Source organism: Schistocerca gregaria, chromosome 5 (genome assembly GCF_023897955.1).
Source record: "Schistocerca gregaria isolate iqSchGreg1 chromosome 5, iqSchGreg1.2, whole genome shotgun sequence".
NCBI lineage: Eukaryota > Metazoa > Arthropoda > Insecta > Orthoptera > Acrididae > Schistocerca > Schistocerca gregaria.
In genome coordinates this window covers 630,032,277-630,057,823 of record NC_064924.1, presented here as the reverse complement: position 1 = coordinate 630,057,823, position 25,547 = coordinate 630,032,277, and positions in this window count along the sequence as shown.

The following is a 25,547-nucleotide window of genomic DNA, read 5'->3' as shown; positions in this document are numbered from 1 at the left end:
CGTCTGTGTTACTAAGTATACTCGCAAAAGTTTCGCAGCCTGTATCCACGTATGCCACTAAATGCCCGTACAAAATTATATCATGGTAGCACACATAGATCAGGAGATATGACGTCATAAACACTGAGATGCGCGAAAAACTGCTGCATTGAACACCACGTTTAGATTATTACTTGTTTTCTACTACCGCTGTTCTCAACACGGTATGTAGACAGTATCCAGATATGCCACTGAATGTACGTACAAAATTCTATCATTGTATGGCACATAGATCAGGAGATACGGCGTCAAAAACACTGAGATGTATGAAAAACTGCCGCATCATGCACGACGTTTAAATTTATTACTCCTTTGGTATCAACTCTATTGGCAACACATTTCGAACACAGTAATCGCATACGCCGATGAATGTATCTACACAACTACATCAGGATTACTGAAGAACGGAATACAACCTGTCGGCTTCGACGAATGACGTCAGAAATTACCAGAGATAATGTATTGCACAGACTTAACAGCAAAGACGAATGTTCAGGAACAAAGAAATGCAGGATAGAGAAATCAGATGGTAGACATATATCACGTACATTTATATTTCGAACATGTTATTATTCTTGTGGTCTTCAGTCCTGAAACTGGTTTGATGCAGCTCTCCATGCTACTCTATCCTGTGCAAGCTTCTTCATCTCCCAGTACCTACTGCAACCTACATCCTTCTAAATCTGCTTAGTGTAGTCATCTCTTGGTCTCCCTCTACGATTTTTACCCTCCACGCTACCCTCCAATACTAAATTAGTGATCCCTTGATGCCTAAGAACATGTCCTACCAACCGATCCCTTCTTCTGGTCAAGTTGTGCCACAAACTTCTCTTCTCCCCAATCCGATTCAATACATCCTCATTAGTTATGTGATCTACCAATCTAATCTTCAGCATTCTTCTGTAGCACCACATTTCGAAAGCTTCTATTCTCTTCTTGTCCAAACTATTTATCGTCCATGTTTCACTTCCATACATGGCTACACTCCAAACAAATACTTTCAGAAACGACTTCCTGACACTTAAATCTATACTCGATGTTAACAAACTTCTCTTCTTCAGAAACGCTTTTCTTGCCATTGCCAGTCTACATTTTATATCCTCTCTACTTCGACCATCATCAGTTATTTTGCTCCCCAAATAGCAAAACTCCTTTACTACTTTAAGTGTCTCACTTCCTAATCTAATTCCCTCAGCATCACCCGACTTTATTCGACTACATTCCATTATCCTCGTTTTGCTTTTGTTGATGGTCATCTTATATCCTCCTGTCAAGACACTATCCATTCCGTTCAACTGCTCTTCCAAGTCCTTTGCTGTCTCTGACAGAATTACGATGTCATCGGCGAACCTCAAAGTTTTGATTTCTTCTCCATGGATTTTAATACCTACTCCGAATTTTTCTTTTGTTTCCTTCACAGCTTGCTCAATATACAGATTGAATAACATCGGGGATAGACTACAACCCTGTCTCACTCCCTTCCCCACTACTGCTTCCCTTTCATACCCCTCGACTCTTATAACTGCCATCTGGTTTCTGTACAAATTGTAAATAGCCTTTCGCTCCCTGTATTTTACCCCTGCCACCTGCAGAATTTTAAAGAGAGTATTCCAGTCAACATTGTCAAAAGCTTTCTCTAAGTCTACAAATGCTAGAAACGTAGGTTTGCCCTTCCTTAATCTAGCTTCTAAGATAAGTCGTAGGGTCAGTATTGCCTCACGTGTTCCAACATTTCTACGGAATCCAAACTGATCTTCCCCGAGGTCGGCTTCTACTAGTTTTTCCATTCGTCTGTAAAGAGTTCGCGTTAGTATTTTGCAGCTGTGACTTATTAAACTGATAGTTCAGTAATTGTCACATCTTTCAACACCTGTTTTCTTTGGGATTGGAATTATTATATTCTTCTTGAAGTCTGAGGGTATTTCGCCTGTCTCATACATCTTGCTCACCAGATGGTAGAGATTTGTCAGGACTGGCTCTCCCAAGGCCGTCAGTAGTTCCAATGGAATGTTGTCTATTCCAGTGGCCTTGTTTCGACTCAGGTCTTTCAGTGCTCTGTCAAACTCTTCACGCAGTATCGTATCTCCCATTTCATCTTCATCTACATCCTCTTCCATTTCCGTAATATTGTCCTCAAGTACATCGCCCTTGTATAGACCCTCTATATACTCCTTCCACCTTTCTGCTTTCCCTTCTTTGGTTAGAACTGGGTTTCCATCTGAGCTCTTAATATTCATACAAGTGGTCCTGTTTTCTCCAAAGGTCTCTTTAATTTTCCTGTAGGCAGTATCTATCTTACCCCTAGTGAGATAAGCCTCTACATCCTTACATTTGTCCTCTAGCCATCCCTGCTTAGCCATTTTGCATTTCGAACATAATGTTAAGTATATCGCTTCTTTGTGTCCTAGTATCCTATTTTCAGTTGACTTATATAGCTCAACTGAAGAATAGGATACTAATGAAAAAAAAGAAATAAAAAAAAGGGGACAAAAGTGACTTTAGCATTGAATACCTCATTTCACATATATGTGTTGCATCCTGAACTTGAGTTGATCTGTGTAGGTTAACTGCAGTACAGGATACAAATTTAACGAATGTCGACTTTCTCGCATTCGCTAGCACTAGTATCTTATCCTCTAACTGACCTATGCAGATCAACTGAAATACGGGATACAAATTTTTCGTACGTCGGTCTTTTCGCCTTCGATAGAACCTAGTATTGACTGAAAAATATCGTTGTAATACTAGTGCTAGCGAAAGCAAAAAAAGCAACAACTGTAAAATTTGTATTCTGTACTGCAGTTGACGTACACTGCTTCGGGTCTTTCATACTCACAGCAGCAGATAAATCGATGCCTACAAACGAAAGTAAAAATTGCGCAGAATGAAAAACGAGTCTTCGAAAATATCTCAGACTCACTAAGAATGGAAACAAGTACGGAATGAACTGGAACGAACGAATGATTTAAATTAACACAATCGACAAAAATCGTATGCAATGCCTAGCCCTGTCTGTTAAAAACACATTCATTTATTTCAGTTAACAATGATGACGTCTCGCCACACGATTTATTATCTATGGCTCGAAAATAAAGACATTAATATGTATGAGTAAACTATGACGTAATTGGTCAAAGGCGACGGGTTGTATCCCTTTCTATAGTCGGTCCGTATAAAGTCTTCTTCCATTTATTTGGCACGATAGGCTATTTATTTAGAAGCATTCTCGCTGGCGGAATTAAACGAACACTTACCATATTTTCTTGGTTGTTTCGTATATACGAAATTGTTAAATTCTGTAGGCGGCTGAAAGCCAATGTAAATTTTCAGCTGATTAACGAGAAAGTATATTTTCAGTGGTATGTATCATACTTCATTCTCCGAGGCTCTTTGTGAATACCCACTCCATAAGTTCATCACTGTGGAATCAAAAGGTGAACAACACTTCATTATACGACACAGGTTGTTGTTGTTGTCTTCAGTCCTGAGACTGGTTTGATGCAGCTCTCCATGCTACTCTATCCTGTGCAAGCTGCTTCATCTCCCAGTACCTACTGCAACCTACATCCTTCTGAATCTGCTTAGTGTACTCATCTCTCGGTCTCCCTCTACGATTTTTACCCTCCACGCTGCCCTCCAATGCTAAATTTGTGATCCCTTGATGCCTCAAAACATGTCCTACCAACCGATCCCTTCTTCTAGTCAAGTTGTGCCACAAACTTCTCTTCTCCCCAATCCTATTCAATACCTCCTCATTAGTTACGTGATCTATCCACCTTATCTTCAGTATTCTTCTGTAGCACCACATTTCGAAAGCTTCTATTCTCTTCTTGTCCAAACTAGTTATCGTCCATGTTTCACTTCCATACATGGCTACACTCCAAACAAATACTTTCAGAAACGACTTCCTGATACATAAATCTATATTCGATGTTAACAAATTTCTCTTCTTCAGAAATGCTTTCCTTGCCATTGCCAGTCTACATTTTATATCCTCTCTACTTCGACCATCATCAGTTATTTTACTTCCTAAATAGCAAAACTCCTTTACTACTTTAAGTGTCTCATTTCCTAATCTAATTCCCTCAGCATCACCCGATTTAATTTGACTACATTCCATTATCCTCGTTTTGCTTTTGTTAATGTTCATCTTATATCCTCCTTTCAAGACACTGTCCATTCCGTTCAACTGCTCTTCCAAGTCCTTTGCCGTCTCTGACAGAATTACAATGTCATCGGCGAACCTCAAACTTTTTACTTCGTCTCCATGAATTTTAATACCTACTCCAAATTTTTGTTTTGTTTCCTTTACTGCTTGCTCAATATACAGATTGAATAACATCGGGGAGAGGCTACAACCCTGTCTCACTCCTTTCCCAACCACTGCTTCCGTTTCATGCCCCTCGACCCTAATAACTGCCATCTGGTTTCTGTACAAATTGTAAATAGCCTTTCGCTCACTGTATTTTACCCTGACAACTTTAGAATTGGAAAGAGAGTATTTCAGTCAACATTGTCAAAAGCTTTCTCTAAGTCTACAAATGCTAGAAATGTAGGTTTGCCTTTCCTTAATCTTTCTTCTAAGATAAGTCGTAAGGTCAGTATTGCCTCACGTGTTCCAACATTTCGACGGAATCCAAACTGATCCTCCCCGAGGTCTGCATCTACCAGTTTTTCCATTCGTCTGTAAAGAATTCGCGTTAGTATTTTGCAGCCGTGGCTTACTAAACTGATAGTTCGGTAATTTTCACATCTGTCAGCACCTGCTTTCTTTGGGATTGGAATTATTATATTCTTCTTGAAGTCTGAGGGTATTTCGCCTGTCTCATACATCTTGCTCACCAGCTGGCAGAGTTTTGTCATGACTGGCTCTCCCAAGGCCGTCAGTAGTTCTAATGGAATGTTGTCTACTCCAGGGGCCTTGTTTCGACTCAGGTCTTTCAGCGCTCTGTCAAACTCTTCACGCAGTATCGTATCTCCCATTTCGTCTTCATCTACATCCTCTTCCGTTTCCATAATATTGTCCTCAAGTACATCGCCCTTGTATAAACCTTCTATATACTCCTTCCACCTTTCTGCCTTCCCTTCTTTGCTTAGAACTGGGTTTCCATCTGAGCTCTTGATATTCATACACGTGGTTCTCTTCTTTCCAAAGGTCTCTTTAATTTTCCTGTAGGCAGTATCTATCTTACCCCTAGTGAGATAAGCTTCTACATCCTTACATTTGTCCTCTAGCCATCCCTGTTTAGCCATTTGGCACTTCCTGTCGATCTCATTTTTGAGACGTTTGTATTCCTTTTTGCCTGCTTCATTTACTGCATTTTTATATTTTCTCCTTTCATCAATTAAATTCAATATTTCTTCTGTTACCCAAGGATTTCTAGCAGCCCCCGTCTTTGTACCTACTTTATCCTCTGCTGCCTTCACTACTACATCCCTCAGAGCTACCCATTCTTCTTCTACTGTATTTCTTTCCCCTATTCCTGTCAATTGTTCTCTCTGAAACTCTGTACAACCTCTGGTTCTTTCAGTTTATCCAGGTCCCATCTCCTTAATTTCCCACATTTTTGCAGTTTCTTCAGTTTTAATCTACAGGTCATAACCAATAGATTGTGGTCAGAGTCCACATCTGCCCCTGGAAATGTCTTACAACTTAAAACCTGGTTCCTAAATCTCTGTCTTACCATTATATAATCTATCTGATACCTTTTAGTATCTCCAGGGTTCTTCCACGTATACAACCTTCTTTCATGATTCTTAAACCAAGTGTTAGCTATGATTAAGTTGTGCTCTGTGCAAAATTCTACTAGGCGGCTTCCTCTTTCATTTCTTAGCCCCAATCCATATTCACCTACTATGTTTCCTTCTCTTCCCTTTCCTACACTCGAATTCCAGTCACCCATTACTATTAAATTTTCGTCTCCCTTCACTATCTGAATAATTTCTTTTATTTCATCGTACATTTCTTCAATTTCTTCATCATCTGCAGAGCTAGTTGGCATATAAACTTGTACTACTGTAGTAGGTGTGGGCTTCGTATCTATCTTGGCCACAATAATGCGTTCACTATGCTGTTTGTAGTAGCTTACCCGCATTCCTATTTTCCTATTCATTATTAAACCTACTCCTGCATTACCCCTATTTGATTTTGTGTTTATAACCCTGTAGTCACCTGACCAGAAGTCTTGTTCCTCCTGCCACCGAACTTCACTAATTCCCACTATATCTAACTTTAACCTATCCATTTCCCTTTTTAAATTTTCTAACCTACCTGCCCGATTAAGGGATCTGACATTCCACGCTCCGATCCGTAGAACGCCATTTTTCTTTCTCCTGGTAACGACACAGGTATATAGTGCTAATATTCTAGCATAGCTTCCTGACCTACTTCCTGTTTGCACTTATATAAATTGACACGTATAAGTGTTATGTATTTGGATGAGTGAGTGTGCGTAGGTCGGCTGCGAGTTCAGTTCAGCTGCCGTGTTAAAGAATAATGGTGGGAGGAGCATTATAAAAACCAAGGGATTGTTGTACACTGTTCAGTTTATAAAAAGAATTTCTATTACGAAATATAGATCTCTTTCCTCATTTATTTTTCAGATAGTTGTAGTGTGTGTTAGGTATTGTTTTATCCTTTGTAAGGTAACACGTAAGCAGAACCCAATGCGGAAGATGAAATGAAGCGTTGTTTGAGGTTTCTCCGACGAAATAACTTTTACAATGGTTCTCAGGCGTAACATCGAAAGTTGTGGAAACTGCGGAATATTTCAAAAAATCAGCTGCTCCACATTTTGACCTGAAAATGAAAAGCATGTGCTCGTTCTGATACTGTGCAGTTTCCATGGCAGCATCCCAAGTAACGTCCGAGAACCATTCAAGAAAATTAAATGGACCTCACCTTTTCTGGTGACGATCGACCGGCTTCAAGCCGTTGCGTTGATATTATGGCATTTAAGGTGTCAACTGGTGGACTCACGTCACATCCACAGTAAGAGGTTCCAAGTTATATTCTTTTATATGTTCCAAACTTGTTTGTGAAAGTGAAAAGCAAACAAATGCAAACCAGCGTTATTTATTTTTCTTTATTTTATTTATTGCTTTTACCCTGACAGGATAGTGGCATTGCTCGAATTCAAATGTCGAGCTATTTGTTGATTATTCCAAGCGACTTCTTTCAGTTTAGCTACACGTCCTCTCTCAAATACTGACATCTGCCTATATTGTTTGCTTGCCTGTCTGCAAGGTGTAGTTAGTGACCAAGTGAGTACACGGATTGAAATTCGCAAAGGCTTCATGCCCTGGTATCGATAAGTGCCTTATTTATTATCCTTGCCAGCTGCACTGTGAAACTTCTCTCCAGCGTGTAAGGTGTCAGGCAAATCCAACACCTTACATGAAAACCCTGACATGATAAGCAAATCCAGTAGTATGTCACATAGCTCCGAATAAATCGTGACATTAAATTAGCCAAAGTAATACGAGCAACGAGTGAGCAAACGGAATACCACAGACTAACACAAGAATGGCGAAATGCATGTCATACCTTCCCACCGCGAGACAGACGCAGTTTCGAGGGGGGAAACGAGAACAGAAGCCGAGAGCAGAACCGCGTAAAGCTAGAAGGCCCTACGATAAGGGATGGACGGACACCCACGTCGCCAGCCTACCGCTAAGACCACACCACCCGCAAGTTTTAGCGCGAGACTTTTTCGCGTCTCTGTTAGGTCAAGGACCACCCCCCAGCCCATGTTAAAAGCTAGAGCCCTCCAGAAAAACAGTATAGATCTTACGATAACACAAAAAAGGCCCATACCACCCACAAGTTTTAGCGTTAGACTATTTCGCGTCTCTGTTACGTTAGGACCACCCCCCCAGCCCATGTTAAAAGATAGAGCCCTCCAGAAGAACAGTATAGATCTCACGACAACGCTAAAAGGACCACACCAGCTGCAGGTTTTAGCGTGAGACTTTTTCGCGTCTCTGTTACGCTGCAAAATTTAAAAACATTGGATAGACAGAATTTTTGTAGGCGGAGCTTAAGGTTAACATTGAGACCCTGATTGGTCAGATCAAAACACAGCCACATAGTTTTTTTTAAACCAACTTCGGTAAATTGTAGTAAGGAGAAGTTAGGAGTTAGTTGTTTCCGAGAGGGCGAACTGGACGGAGCTGCGCCGGCCGCCGCCGCCCCCCTGACGAACACCGACAAGGTAATGAATGCACGCGATGCCGCGCAACAGCGCATAAAGCTTCACTCAGAACTGCAGAAGTCTCATTTGTTACACCCGCTTTTTGCGTAATACTAGTGTCGATCGTAAATTAAAGCTCATGGTGTTCACATTTGCCACTTGAAGTAAAAATCTGAAACGCGATGATTTCTCTGTTATATAGTTATTGAGAAGCCACATCAGCCACTGTAATTTACGACAAGTTAGATAAGTAATTAAAGATAATTGAGGGTCACTGTAGACCATTTTGATAGTTTTCTCTTTTGTGAAACTTAATTTAAACCTAGATTATAGATGTGATATGGCATAGGTCATCCTTCGATCCATTGTAGAACTTGGAAACCCATTCAGGGAATATTCGTTCACGTTTTTGTTGAACGCAGTTGGTTTGTACCATCCTGTATTAAAACATTTCCTTTTATCAATAGTGCAATTTATGAACGATGTTTTGTGAGTAGAATAAAATTTCCAATGGTAAACTTAACTGCTTTTTCGACGTTATTTTACCAGCTAACTAAAAATAGGAAAGCCTTGAACCCCTTCCACTACATTTAGTTAGTATTAAGATTCTTTTACAGGGAGTGCAGTGGAGCTGACGCTGAAATCATTAAGTATTTGGTTATATCATCGCTAGTCTCACTGAACTCTTCTGAACTCTACATGTCATGTGTGGTCTGGCGTCTCCTTACCAGCAACAGGTCCCAGGTTCAAACTAGTCAATTCCCTAAAAAACATGCTCAGAGCGTTGTTGCGCGAAAGTGGTAGGGAGACACGATATAGAACAGACACCACCATCAATGTTTAGAAGCGTCATACGTTCACCTATAGGCCGCCAAAGTTCACAGTTTTGAATTTCCTTATTTTTCACTAATTTGCGTAGCTTCTTCGTGATGCGTCTTTTTTTTGTCATATATATATATATATATATATATATATATATATATATATATATATATATATATATATATATATATATATCCTTCTTGAGCTTCCTAATTTTCTCCTGTTAGAAAGGAGGAACCATGGGCTGCTTACCTCAAGGCTCGCCCAGTCCTAGTGTAGGCTGGAACAATGGCAGGAACCCGGCCTAACGAGATCCCCGCCGACTGAGGCCTTCGCCCAGGCATCTCATTGTTGTGCGCCTCGCGTGCAGCTCCGACGTCTTTTGAGGCACAACAACATCCGTGTAGATCCCATCTCAGTGTCAACGACACTGACGAACGTGAAGGCAGAACAGATGACATTAGATAACGCAGTGTACATCGCTAACACATGCTTCTGAGTTGGAAATCTACCGACACGTAGCCCTAGAGAATCATGTCGATGGAATAAATTTTCATCGCTATTATGTTGTGTCCTGCAAATGGGAGAGAGGGGGCTACAACATACCATTCGCCAGAATATGAGCCAATAGTCTTGGGTAAATTGGGCCCAGTTATGCAATATGGAACCAAATCCCAATTTATAGTTTTGAGCTACATCATGTTTCTCTAAATTTTCTCAGTTGTGTGCTTCCAAAAGCACCCTCCAATGATACCCGTTTCATTTACCCGAGGCATCTCCGTAGTACTTATGTGTTTTTCGAACCTATCGGTAGTAAATCCAGCACCCCCTCTCTCAATTGTTTCGATTAGTTCCTCTGATCCGGTCTTGTGCGGATTCCAAACACTCGAACAATACTCAACGATGGATCACACTAGTGTCCAATATGCTGTCTCCTTTACAGATGAACCAGACTTTCCTATAATTCTCCTAATGAACCGAAGTCGACCATTCGTCTTGGCTACCATAGTCCTTACGTGCTCATTTCTTTTCATATTGGTTTGAAACCTTACGTCTAGATATTTAATCGACTGACTGTGTCAAGCAATGGCGTATTCGAATATTATGGGTTTGTTTTTCCTACTCATCTACATTAACTTACACTTTTCTACATTCAGACCTAGGTGCCACTTATCACAGCAAGTAGAAGTTTTGTGTAAGTCATATTGTATCCTCCTGCGGTCACTGAACGACGAGACCTTCGATCTGTTCACTGATGGAGCACAGCAAATTGCCTGTTTTTACTCCATTCCGTGATCCTTTATTTCCCTATTCCTATCTGCACAATATTTATGTTGTAAATAGCTGGAGAGCTGAAGAATATTTATAGTTTTCGCCCGCAGAGAAGTAGTCGAATTTTTCTAAGGTGGTTGTCGCAAAACGGGCCGATCTTTCTTCGAGTGTCTACGAGATAAGATTATTCAAAGTTGTGTTACACTCCCTCTTAGGTCAAAACCGAGACCATTTGCACATCCCTTCATTGTACACCATCTGATCAAAAGTATGCGGACCCCTCTTAGTGGACATTAGTATAGAGTGTTTCCACCCTTCGCCTTTATGACGGCTTCAACTCTACTTGGGACTCCTTCAGTGAGGTGTCTGAATGACTCTGGAGGAATGACAGCTCTTTCCTAATCAAAAACCGAAACCAGAGGGCGTAATGATGTTGCAAGCTGCTGTGTCGTGCGATATCGACCTGCTAACTCATCCCAACGGTGTTCCATTGGATTCTGATAGGGACTCCGCAGCTCACTCCGTTTCAGTAATACTATTGCCTCACAGACGCTGCTTTCTGACGGCGTGCATTGTATTGCTGACTGTTCCTCTACTGAACGCAGTACACGATGTTGTAAAATATTTTCATATCCTTCCACTTTTAGCTTTTCCTAAAGCACAGAAAGGGGGGTCACACTACAACGAGGAAAAACACCACCTCCTCCGTACATCTGTACTTCACTCTTAGCATTACCCAAAACCTATGTGGCCATCTGCTTCACATCTCAGCACAGTGTCACTCCCCAATATTTTTATGACATGATTGTCTCTAGGTGTGGCTCATTAATCCGGTACCAAAGACTGCCACGGATTTTAGTTTCGTGGGGCACACTACTTTGAATTTCTGTAAGAACAAGTGCCAATCTTTTCACCAGCCTGTCATTCGGTCTAGCTGTAACTGGATATTTATTACCGAACACAAAATGCCCACAGATAGCGATAATTACGAAATTGCAATTAATATCACCCGCTAAGTCATTAACGTTTAACATAAACAGTAACGGGCCTTATTATGTTCCCCTGGGACACACCAGTTTTTTCTTCAGAGTCCACAGACTACTATCCATTCGTAATAGCTTTCTGTCTATCAAAAAATTTCGACCCAGTTGTAATGCTGTTGGACGGTATGTAGGAACGTATTTCATTTAGACGTCATCGATGTAATACAAAATCTAAATTCTTTCAGAAGTTTATAAACACTGAATATAGCTGGTTTTCTTTACGTGTATGTTTCTTCTGTCCTCAGCTCTGGAGATGTAGCATGTGAAGTACGCGAATTGAGTTTAGCATGAAAAATGAAAAACGTGTGGCTAGAGCCTCCCTCCAGGTAGACCGGTCGCCTGGCGCGAGTCTTCTTAGTAGGCGCCACTTCGGCGACCTGCTCGTCGATGGGGCTGAGATAATGTTGATGATGAAGACAACACAGCACCCAGTCCCCGAGCGGAGAAAATCTCCGACCCAGCCTGGAGTCGAACCCGGGCACCTTAGCATGCCATTCCGTTGCGCTGACCACTTTTTGTTTTGTTTGATTTCACTTTTTCGTCAATGTTCGTTGCATTAGTTCGGGGCCGACGTCCTACGCACGTCATTGCTGATCCATTCACTCAGTTTTTCTTTTATTACAGAGAGCAGCTATCTCTCAGCTATCGAGGAGAACAGTTTTGCGAAATTGATGTTTCTGGACCCGTTCTGATTGCCGTGGAGAAGGTAATTTTGTTCCAGGTAGGTCGTTATTAAATTATCGGGATTTTCCTTGCTTGGTTTCTTACTGATAGATGAATGAAAACTTGTAGTTGCTCACTTCTGGCTGGTACTTAGCAATCCATTCTATTAAGAACCGACACTGCCTCCATTACTGGATTAGGCTCGTAACTTATGAGCAGTAACAATCCTCCCTATAGTACCGAACCTGTTGACCTGAAATAAATCAACAGTTAATAACCACTTGTGCTTTTTCTTAACTAACTTCCTGATTTTACCTGCATACGCTGGTGGGTCTCAGTCATTTTTTATTATTGTGCTAGGTATTTATTTTTCAACAACTTCGTCTACTATTTATTTGACCTGGAACCTCAGTTCCTGTGTATACTGACTGCCAGAATTAAATGATTCCAGCTTATGTTTGATAAATTAGATAACATCATCCTTATCCATTTCACTCACCATGGAGACTCATGCAGAGACAAACTTACCTGATATTCTGAAAGAGAAAACATTTATATACTCACGTTCGACGAGCATAGTTCAATCTGAAAAAAGAAAAAAAGCTAAATTATGACAGCAAAGATAGCCTAAGGATTACAGGAAGATGTGTGTGTAATCAGTAATAACAATTTCAGGTATTGAGACGAACGTTAACTCAAACGGGCTGAGAATCACAATGTAAGTATATGTAAGTATATAAATTGCCTAAAACTAAAGGCACATAATGCGTGAGCACGTGCTACTGAAAATGCGAGCCTCACCAAGTTCCACAGTACAGTGATTACAATTATAAAAGGCATTGAAGAATACATTTTGAAGTCGTTATATACGCTAAGATTCACATAACCAACTAATCAGAATTCAGAAACCTTAGCACGTCATAATGTGTCTTTAATATCACGTAGCACACAAATTATAGAAATGATAAAAAACCTTTCGCAGACCATGTGTCATAATAATGAAGAGTTGGTTATCAACATCTTGTAGTGCCCTCATCGGAAAGTATGCCCTATCCAGCAGTCACTAGGGAAGTGTCTATTCACACAAAGATGGTACCTACATTTCTGCGCAGCCATAAGTTATTGTCACATTCTCTGACCAACCTGTAAAGACAAAACACAGAGTTACTAAAACTAAACGTAGAGTAAGGTAGTACAATTTCGATCATTTCGGACAAATAGTAATGTAACTCGAAACATATCGAGGAAAGAAATAATTTAAATTCTATCACTTGTTCTTTGATGTTAAATGAATATAAAAGAGAAATATAACGCAATTAGAAGTGGTTCTTTAAACATAAGAAAAGCCTACAGGATAGGGCAAAACTGCAATGGTGATCACTTCGTGGTACAATTCTGATCATTGATATCTTCCACAGAAAAAGCACGTTTTCCTTGGAGCACCGATGCAGACTATGTGATACCTAACATCCAGTTACCCTTTGCCAATCATTACGCGCTATAATAATTCAAGAAACAAAATCTACTATTATTCTCGTTTTTTGCTGGCGATTTGAAGCTTTTAATATTTCATTACTCATACACCTACATTTCTGTTTATTGCCCTTGTTGCATTTGTTTACTTCTTTCCTCGGTTCGCTGTTAAAAAGATTTCTCTTGTTGCGGAGGCTTTCCACGTTTTCACCTGAAGTGAATCGAATTGATGTCTGCGTTTTCCTTTTCCGAGACGCTACTTTTTTCTCTGGAGTTGGCAAAATGTTCTTGAGAGCATCATGCTGAGAAATGGTACTGGACACTACCGTTACGGATTTGCCGTGCTCTTCAGTTACATTTTTGAAAAACATGCGTTCTTCGCCCAGAATGCTGGTAGCAGCTTGATTGGTGGGGGCTTTAGGAACAGAAACCTCGAATAACGTTGAAGGTGCAACTTCTCGCTTACTTTTATGACTAATTATTTTTGGGCATATGTTGTTGAGAGGAAATCCGGACTCATCTACATTATAAATACACTCTGGTTTATCAATCAAATCATATTCGTTTAAGATTTCTTCTAGGTTCTCGAAATATTTACTTCTCTTTATTTAAGCCTTCAGCTTTGGCTCGTGGAAGACCCTCGGGTTTTCTCAAGTTAAGGTCAGTGTATCTCCTAGTAAATACTCTAAACCAATCGGTTACAGCAACCTTGCTTTCTAAGCTCCATGGATGTTTCACATTATTTTTCTCAGCCAAAAGAAAAGGAGCTCAGCTTAACTAGAGTGGCGACATATCCAATCTTCACTGTTCTAGAAATAAAGTTATCTGGATCAAAGCATCTTCCATTTCAGAACTGAGTACCGTTGGATGACCAATTCTGTTTTGTATAGTTCGAGGTAATCCAGCTTGTATTTTCTTTTTAATTTGTACCTCACCATGCAGAACACTGAAAGGGATGTCGTATAATTCTGATGCAGCTCGAAGGCTCAAATCTCCATCCATTACACTCTTTATTGGCTTATGTAATGCAATTGGACTCCACTTAATTTCGATTTTCTTTTTCGGTCGTTTTCGGGGACTCTAGGAGAAAAAAAGTGTTTGCTTTAAAAACTCGCGAGAGGAAGTACGTTGAAATATACAGAACTTATTTGAAGTAGTTGCGTATATTGCGTCTAAAGTAACCAGTCTTGACAGACTAAACTAAAGAACTGCCTTTATCGAAATTGTACTAGCGTATCGAAATTGTACCTTCTTTCTGATCGAAAATGTGCTATTGGCGAGAGTGAAATCCAAGGAAATGGTACTGAACTGTGCCAAGAAATGGCAGAATATGTCACACAGTTTTTCTCTATAGATTCCTCAGAACACGCGGGAATGGAAAACAAGTCTGTAATCTCAGTAATACAAATTTGCAAGTACATGGAAACTAGTCAGTTGATAAGAGCGCGTAAAACTAAATAACTTCGCTTACCTCTCAATAAAGAAAAATTTGCATCGCCGTAGTACAAACTCTTGTGTAGCGAAAAGACAGGAAGAGCTGCAGAAATTTTCCGCACTGCGACGCCACGCAAAGGCAAGTGCTACCAACACTACTAAACTGAAAAAGGCGGGGAATCTTATGCTGATCGGAATTGTACCTATAAAGAAACCGTATCGCCTTATCCTACGTTTTTCTGCTACCCAAAGAGTTTGCTGCCTCACTGCTGTCCATACTGAAATGGGATCTTTACTTCAACAGGCATTACGTTTGCTGAAGGTAAAAGTATTAGAAGCGTTACGAAAGCGTGATGAACGTTTATTGCTGTACGTATAGCCAATACAGCCAATTTTCAAGTAAGTGTGAACTCACTATGAATTCGGGGATTCTGCTGCAATGGTAGGTGCGTGTATCCTACGTATTTCCCGGTAATATGGCACACATCTCTGCTCAAGAAGTCTACGGTAAATTATTGTCAACAGTGGAGCTAATTTCCGGAGCAAATTCTGTACAAAATTTGTCAGAGATTCCATTGGATCCAGGAGCATTATTGAGTTTTAACGACTGAACCAGCTTTTTAATACCATTAGTACAGAAATGCTTCTTAGCTGCAGTATGGTTATTGAATAACGCCCACATTTCTTCATTTTCCTTTTCTAAGAAAAATGGTTCAAATGGGTCTGAGCACTATGGGGTCCCGTAGAACTTAGAACTACTTAAACGTAACCAACCTAAGGACATCACACACATCCATGCCGGACGCAGGATTCGAACCTGCGACCGTAGCTGTCGCGCGGTTCCAGACTGTAGCGCCTAGAACCGCTCGGCCACTCCAGCCGGCTTTTTTCTAAGAAACGTTTGAGCACAGATATCAACATTCTTCCTTTTACTTGCTACTTTTAATTTCAGTTTCTGTCTCGCCCGCTAGTGTCTGGACACTGAATTTTGTGACATTGACAATCTTAGCAGAAGGCCAACATTTGTTCGAATACATGGACAACTTCAGAGTTAATATTTCCTGTGGTAGCTACCGAAAGCTTTATGCACTGTAGTCGCGGTAGCCTTAAACATCTGCTTACTTGCGCATTTATTCTACTTTCTGTCCCTACTGTCCAGTAGGAGCTATTTCTTAACTAACTTCCCGATTTTATCTGCATAACAAGTTGGATCTGTGTCATTTTTTAGGTATTTGAAGATAGTAACTGTTCCGAAAGAACAGATACCAATGATGACCTTGCAGATTCTCTAGAAAGAAATGATAATTAATCGAAAAACCCTCAGCTGCCTACAGGTGTTGGTATATCAACAACCACTTTTGGCAGCTGAATGTTTTTCGATTCATTGGCATTTCTATTAGGTATTTATTTTTCAAGAACTTCGTCTAATATTTATTTGACCCGCAGCCTCAGTTCATGTATATGTTGACTGCCAGAATAAAATGATTCGAGCTTCTGTGTGAGAAACTGGATAACACCATCCTTATCCATTTCGCTCAACATGTAGACTTTTCTGCCTATTTTTCTAGCCTTTTGAATCTTGGTGCTCACCGTTAGTATAACACAGTGATCACACTTGTGTCTCTGTGAACATGCTCGAAGTCTTTCGTACCAATACAGTAGCATATTTATATAACGAGTAAGGTTCCGAACCACCTGTTTTGACAATTTTCAGGAAGCACTGTTTAGTACGGAATGTTCTTTGTTCCGTCACTTATGATATAATTTTACAATCAATTCTGTTTTGATTAAAATATCTAACAAGTTCAGTTGCTGCAATTGGAGGTGTATGTACCATGGAATGCCACCTTTCTCTGCAGTTATTAGTTCTCCTGCAAGTTAGCCTGATGGTCAACAGATTGATCCAACTACAAGTCTTATCCAGTTCGTGTTTGTTGTTCGTGTCCGACTCATTTCGAGTGCAAACTCAGTTTATACCTCACTTTGTTTAACGTTGTTGTCTAATGGTGCTAATTCATCGCCTCCCGTCCCATGGAGCCTGTCAGGTCGACAAAATTAGTTTTCTCCGAAGATCTTACTGCTGTCAGATTCTGGTTTTAGCCAGTTCTCATTACCAAATATTATGCGGGCCTCACTGTTTTCCAATAGTACTTTAATCTCTGGAGCTTCTGCGATCATTTCTGAAACATCACACAAGCATCTTGATGTTCGCATGTACAGTGACATAAAAGAAGCAACACCAAAAAATAACTAAGGTAATGAAATACATTTATCTAGGTAACATATTACAGTGTTAAGATTTCGAGATCGCAGGTGAATGTAAGCGTGAGATAAGCCATTGCAAATGTGAAATGCTGGTGTATTAATAACTGGTGTTGAACGATAGCGTATGAACTGTGTTGTACAGGTGCCGGATGTCAGTTTCCGGGGCTCAGTTCCATGCCTGTTGCACACACTCGATCAGTACCACGACAATTAATGCTGGTTGTGGATAACACTGGAGATGTGAGATAACCTACATGTGCTCCACTGAACACACATCTGGCGATTGAACAGGCCAAGGCAACGTGTCGTCACTCCGCACGGCATGTTGCGCCCCAATAGCGGTATGTGGGAGAGCGTTATCCTGTTGGAAAACACCCCCTGGATTGCTATTCGTGAGTGGCAGCACGAAAGTTCGAATCACCAGATTGACGAACAAATTTGTAGTCAGAGTGCGCGGGATAGCCAGGAGAGTGCACCCTCTGTCATACGAAACAGCACCCAAGGCCGTAACCCCAGACGCGGGTCTAGTACGTCTACCACGCACACCCTGTTGCTCACAGGCGCTCAACTGGCCTCCCCCTAAGCAAGACGCGGCGATCACCGGCATCGAAGCAGAACCAGCTTTCATCGGAAAACGCAACAGGCCTCCAGCCTGCCCTCCAATGAGCTCTCACTTGACACCGCTGAAGTAAGAAATGGCGGTCGTTTGTGGTCAGTGGAATGTGCGCTACTGGGCGTCTGGATCGGAGCTATGCTTGCAGTAGCCGACTTGTACCAGTTCGTTGTGTCACTGCGGTGCCGACTGCTGTTGAAACTGCTGCTGCAGGTGCAGCCGACCACGCTGGTGTTCCCTCTCGGCAGTGTCAAATGTCCAGCCGTAGACCACTCTCCTCCCCACCGTACCATCGCTGCCAGAGATCACGTACAGTGGCTACGTTCCTGCATAAGGGACACCCTGCTTCTCGTAGCCCTCTTACGCGGCCTCGTTCAAACTCAGTGAGGTGCTGATAATAGCGTCTTTTCATTTATGTCGCACAGCCCCTTCTTGGTGTTGCGATGTTGTTCCGTCAGTGTATTTCAGACCTTTCTGGGTCTGACATGAATGTTTTGATGCTCTTGTAGCTCCCCTTCCTTACACTCCCTATGCATATTCAATAAAGCATCGATGGTTGGGTTAGTGAAGGGATTCGTTACACCCATGAACCATGGCCTTGTGGGAGGCTTGCGGACATTTGTACATAATTCTTTTGGAACTTGGAATACCAAAGAAGTATGTTAGACTTATAGAAGCGAGTTTGAAAAACACAATAGGTAGAGTACGCGTGGGGAAATTGGAGTCAGAAGAATTTGTATAAAGAGCGGACTTAAGCAGGGAGATGCCCTGTCTCCGCTACTTTTTAATTTAGTCCTAGAATATATTGTACGAATGGCAGCAGATAATTCAGAGGGTGTGGAGTTAGATGGAAATATTAAGATATTAGGGTATGCAGATGATCTAAACATCATTAGCGGTAGGAAACAATCTGTAACAGCAAATGCGAATGCGTTAGTCAAGGCTAGTGTAGATGTAGGTCTAAGGATAAGTGAAGACAAAACTAAATACCTGGTTACTACTACAATGCCAACAGCATCAGATCATAAAATGTTAAGAGTTGGAGACATGCAGTTTGAAAAAGTGAACACATATAAGTATCTAGGCGTGGGCATCACTTCGAGAAATGAGATTGAATCCGAACTGGAGAAGAGATTACGGGCGGGAAATGCGTGCTACTTCTCACTGAATAGATTAATTTCATCACGGATATTGTCTAAGGATTTAAGGATTTGAATACACAAAACTATTATTCTACCAGTTATGCTCTATCGGTGTTAGGCTTGGTCTCTCACTGTGAAAAATGAAAAGCCGTTTCGAGTATTTGAAAACCAAATTTTGAGGAAAATTTTCGGAACAAGAAGGGATGACATTAGCGGAGAGTGGCGAAAACTGCATAACGAAAAGGTTCACGAACTCTACTCAAGCGAGCCTCAGCGATACAGATAGCCGTACCATAGGTTCAACTACAACGGAGGGGTATCTGTTGAGAGGCCAGACAAACGTGTGGTTCCTGAAGAGGGGCAGCAGCCTTTTCAGTAGTTGCAGGGGCAACAGTCTGGATGATTGACTGATCTGGCCTTGCAACATTAACCAAAACGGCCTTGCTGTGCTGGTACTGCGAACGGCTGAAAGCAAGGGGAAACTACGGCCGTAATTTTTCCCGAAGGCATGCAGCTTTACTGTATGGTTAAATGGTGATGGCGTCCTCTTGGGTAAAATATTCCAGAGGTAAAATAGTCCCCCATTCGGATCTCCGGGCGGGGACTACTCAAGTGCCGGCCACGCCCGACAGCTCTTAACTTCGGTGATCTCACGGGTCTGGTGTATCCACTGCGGCAAGGCCTTTGCGATGTCGTTAGGTTAGTTAGGTTTAAGTAGTTCTAGGTCTTAGGGACTGATGAGTTCAGATGTTAAGTCCCATAGTGCTTAGAGCCATTTGAAAGAAAGCTTTTATCTTCCTATCACGCACTCGCTATCTTGCATATGCGGAATAATCTTAAACCGCAGAATGTGCTGTTTTACATTGTATCTAGCATGCGCTAGTTGACTGTCTAGTTTAACGTCTTGTGAATGTCTGAGGGTGTTTCATTGCTAGAAAATGCTCGCTGGTAATGACTACACTTATTTTACTTATTTTACATCGGTCAGTCTATCACGAAGATGAACTGCATAAATTTTGAGGCTAACAACTAGAAATTTACGGACCAGTGGTTGGTTTTTCTTAGTACTTACTTGTTAGTACAAATCGCTAGTTGGTGTTGTTAAAGAAATAAAATTTTAAATAACAAATAGGCGTTCTCCGATACGTGATATCGAGAAATAATCGCATATGCTATAAACAAGTCTTGCATTTCCAGACATCAAAACAAGACGAGCCAAAACATTATGACCGCCTGCTTTGGAACGCAATACAATAACGATTCTACGTGAGATGGGTTGGAGAAGTATTTGGTTGCTTTCTGGAGGTGTCTGATAACAGGTATCTGAGCACATGTCACGCGGGTCCCGTAAATTATGGACCATTCTTCTGCGGGCATGGAAGTGGCTGCCTGACACCCTATAGCGTCCCAAATACAATCCATCGAATGCAGGTGGGGCAAATTTGATGGCCGAAACATCAACCTGAGTTCTCTGTCACGTTCCTCAAACCACTGCGTCACGATTCTGGCCTTGTGATACGGGAGTTATCCCGTTGGAAGATGACACCCTCATCGAGGAAGACACCAAGCGTGGAAGTATGCAGGTTGTCCGCAGTACTGGTTACGTAGCCCACGGCTGTCACGGTGCCTTCTATTCCTACCGCAGGTTCCATGGAAGCTCAAATGAATGGCTCCTACAGCGTGATACTGTCGCCACCGACTTGGGTCGTGTCGCGCTGCAAGTTTCGAGCACCCGTTCGTCCGCATGACGACGCACCCTGATACGGCCATCGACGTGGTGTGACAAAAGAACATAATGTATCCGACCAGGCGACACGTTTCCTTTGATCCACGGTCCTGTCTCGATACCCCGTGGCCACTGCAATCGCAATGAACGGTTTTGCTGGGTCGTTATGAGAATAGGGAGCGGTCACGTGCAGAGGGAGCCCCTTCTCCAGTAACGAGCACTGGAGGCAGCGCTCCGAAACACTTGTGCCAGCACCAGCACCCTTCCCCGCTGCAAACCGCCGCTCTTTCCTGGTTTACTGAGTCGACAAGCCCCCAACGTCCGCGCCCTGTGTCGCCGACTCTTGGGGTCATCCGTACTTCAATCACTTTCCATAGACGGTGACGACAGTAGAATGCGAACAGTCGACCAGATTCGTCACCTCTGAGATACTCGCTTTCAGGCAATGCACCACAACGAATCACTCTTTGTAAGAGTCGCTTATGTCAGGGAATTTCTCTGTCTGCGACCCTAATCGGTGGTAGAATGATTGCCTTCCCTACAAGTCTGCTCCGCTTATACTGGAGGGCGCGCTGAATAGCTATACCTCAGAATTTTTTGTTTGGAAACTCTTGAAGCTTTTTAAATAAAACGACCGATATCGACATTATACATCTTCATTCTTCATGTCAATATATTTTGAGCCCTCTGCCCTTAGAGGGCTCCGAACTGCAGCGTGTAACATGGCGGTGTATAACGTTAACGACGAGGAATGGAACTTTAATAGTGGCAACTATTTATTTACAGCTCGTACGTAATAGATACGTGTTTCAAAGCTTTACTGGCCTTCAGAGTAGTCACCAGCATTGTGTGCAGCCAGTTTCCAGAGATGAGGAAGTCGTAGGATACTCTTAGCAGTGCCAGTTGCGTTGACAGAGCGGCACGGTCTATTGCCCGACGAATTTGTGGCAGTTCTGATGTGAATACCGTGAAGCGTTCCCTTTAGTTTAAAAATCGAATTGAACATACGATGGTTTAAGTGAAGCGAGTGCAGTAGGTGGTACAGCACTTAGCAGCCCCATCAGTCAAACAAATCAGTAACAGCTTTCACTGTACGTGCTTGAGCACTGTCCTGCAAAATGATGGTCAGGTCCTGAAGAAAGTGTCATCACTTCTGTCTCTAAGCTGGTCGTACGTTGTGTTCCAAAAATGAACAGCATAGAGACAGAAGTGATGACACTTTCTTCAGGACCTGACCATCATTTTGCAGGATAATGCTCAAGCACGTACAGTGCAAGCTGTTACTGACTTCTTTGACTGATGGGGATGCTAAGTGCTATACCACCTACTGCAACTCGATTTCTAAACTGAAGGAAACACTTCACGGCATTCGCTTCAGAACTGCTACAGATTCGTCGGGCAATAGACCGCGCCGCTCAAACTGTCAACACAACTGGCACTGCTGAGAGTATCATACGACTTCCACATCGCTGGCAACGGGCTTTACACAATGTTGGTGACTACTATGAAGTTCAGTAAAACTTTGAAACACGTATCTATTTTGTACGAGCTATAAATAAATAGTTGCCACTATTAAAGTTCCAGCCCTCGTATGTCGGTGGGTGAGAAACAGCGTGCTGTAATCGGGTTTCGAATCCGAAGAGTTGGTGCACACATGGGGGACCTCTCCTTCACCATGGCAGTGCCAGGCCACACACGAACGCTTCGACATCTGCAGCAATTCGTCACCTTACTTGATGGCTCAGCACAAAAGTTTTGTCTCAAAGTACAGACAGTATTGAGGATCAGTGGACGAAGTTCAAAAGCATCGTACAATATGCGTTAGATGAGTATGTGCCAAGCAAGATCGTAAGAGATGGAAAAGAGCCACCGTGGTACAACAACCGAGTTAGAAAACTGCTGCGGAAGCAAAGGGAACTTCACAGCAAACATAAACATAGCCAAAGCCTTGCAGACAAACAAAAATTACGCGAAGCGAAATGTAGTGTGAGGAGGGCTTTGTGAGAGCGTTCAACGAATTCTAAAGTAATGTTCTATGTACTGACTTTCCAGAAAATCCTATGAAATTTTGGTCTTATGTCAAAGCGGTAGGTGGATCAAAACAAAATGTCCAGACACTTTCTGACCAAAATGGTAGTGAAACAGAGGATGACAGACTAAAGGCCGAAATACAAAATGTCTTTTTCCAAAGCTGTTTCACAGAGGAAGACTGCACTGTAGTTCCTTCTCTAGATTGTCGCACAGATGAAAAAATGGTAGATATCGAAATAGATGACAGAATGATAGAAAAACAATTGAAATCGCTCAAAAGAGGAAAGCCCGCTGGACATGATGTCATACTAGTTCGATTTTACACAGAGTACGCGAAGGAACTTGTCCCAATTCTTGCAGCGGTGTACCATAGGTCTCTAGAAGAGCGTAGCGTTCCAAAAGATTGGAAAAGGGCACAGGTCATCCCAGTTTTCAAGAAGGGACGTGCAGAACTAGACACCAATATCTCTAACGTCGATCAGTTTTTGGAACACGTATTATGTTCGAGTATAATGACTTTTCTGGAGACTAGAAATCTACTCTGTAGGAATCAGCATGGATTTTGAAAAAGACGATCGAGTGAAACGCAGCTCGCGCTATTCGTCCACGAGATTCAGAGGGCCTTAGACACGGGTTCACAGGTAGATGCCGTGTTTCTTGACTTCCGAAAGGCGTTTGACACAGTTCCCCACAGTCGTTTAATGAACAAAGTAAGAGCATACGTACTATCAGATCAATTGTGTGATTGGATTGAGGAGTTCCTAGATAACAGAACGCAGCATGTCATTCTCAATGGAGAGAAGTCTTCCGAAGTAAGAGTGATTTCAGGTGTGCCGCAGGGGAGTGTCGTAGGACCGTTGCTACTCAAAATATATATAAATGACCTTGTGGATAACATCGGAAGTTCACTGAGGCTTTTTATGGATGATGCTGTTGTATATCGAGAGGTTGTAACAATGGAAAACTGTGCTGAAATTCACGACGATCTGCAACGAATTGACGCATGGTGCAGGGAATGGCAATTGAATCTCAATGTAGACAAGCGTAATGTGCTGCGAATACATAGAAAGAAAGATCCTTTATCATTTAGTTACAATATAGTAGGTCAGCGGCTGGAAGCAGTTAATTCCATAAATTATCTGGAAGTACGCATTAGGACTGACTTAAAATGGAATGATCATATAAAATTAATCGTCGGTAAAGCTGGTGCCAGACTGTGATTCATTGGAAGAATCCTAAGGAAATGCAATCCGACAACAAAGGAAGTACGTTACAGTACACTTGTTCTCCCACTACTTGAATACTGCTCAGCAGTGTGGGATCCGTACCAGATAGGGTAGATAGAAGAGATAGAGAAGATCCAACGAAGAGTAGTGAGCTTTGTTACAGTTTAGTAATCGCGAAAGCGTTACGGAGATTATAGATAAACTGCAGCGGGAGACTGTGCAAGAGAGACGCTCAGTAGCTTGGTACGGGATTTTGTTGAAGTTTCGAGAACAACCCTTCACCGAGGAGTCAAGCAGTATATTGCTTCCTCCTACGTATACCTCGCGAAGAGGCCATGAGGGTAAAATCAGAGAGATTAGAGCCCACACAGAGGCATACCGACAATATTTCTTTCCACGAACAATACGAAACTTGAATAGAAGGGAGAAACGATAGAGGTACACAAGGTACTCTCCGCCACACACCGTCAGGAGTATGGATGTGGATGTAGATGTAGACTGTCGTCAATCGTCCTCCCTGCATCCCGACTTGGCCCAATCCGATATTCATCTGTTCGCAGAACTTCAAGAACGCCTCCGAGGACCTCACTTTCTTAGAGAAAAAGCGGTGCAAGTAAGGGTGAGGTTCTGGTTCCGTCAACAGAGTCAAACATTCTACAGTTGAGAAAAATGTTTTCGTCGCCAGGGTCACAACATTGAGGAATAAACATGTAGACATGAAGAATAAAGATGTAGAATGTTAATAACGTTCATTTTATTTAAAAAAATTTATGAGTTTTTACATAAAAAATTCGGAGGCACTACTTTTCAGACCGCCTTCGTACTTTTCCCACCGCATTCAGTCTCGCAGGGGGCGGTGGTTACATTTTTTTGGCTCGGAGTGTGTTGAACCTCTGTCTTGTTTCTCGTGGACTATTGGTAGAGATTTCAATGACAATGATTTCAAAGCTTTCTCAAAATCTATTTATCCCTAGCAAATTGGCATGTCGTATTCATTGCTTCGTTGTACAACTGGAAATTTGTGGTAAGTTCCTATGCGACCAAACTGCTGAGGTCATCGGTCCCGAGGCTTACGCATTACTTAATCTCACTTAAACTAACTTAAGCTAAGGACAACACGCACCCATTCCCGAGGAAGGACTCGAACCTCCGTCAGGGGATGCCGTGCGAACCGCGGCAAGACGCCTAAAACCGCACGGCTACCCCGCACGGCGTTGTATAATTCCTTTCAGGACTTGCACGAAGTCCGTTGTGCTGTATCCACGTCTAGAGTGAGTTTGTTACTTTGCTTGCTTAAAATCCATTGGTTTTTGTATGCAATGAGTGATAATTTTACTGAAATTGTGCTACATTACAGAAAAGGGTGTAACACTGAAATTGTTTGATATTGTACATTACACGAAGGAGACTAATAGTAATGCTATTTGATATTCTCTTTTCGATCTCCTTTCTTGTGAGGTCTAAGAATTAAAGCCTTGTTACGGTATCAGGGAATTATTTTCCTCCACTGACATTCTGGAAATAATATCGTAAGTAATTTAAGGTGACGAAGAACAGGTAACTGGGCGTCATGTTCAGTAGGAGATGTAATCCGTCTTTGCTCAAG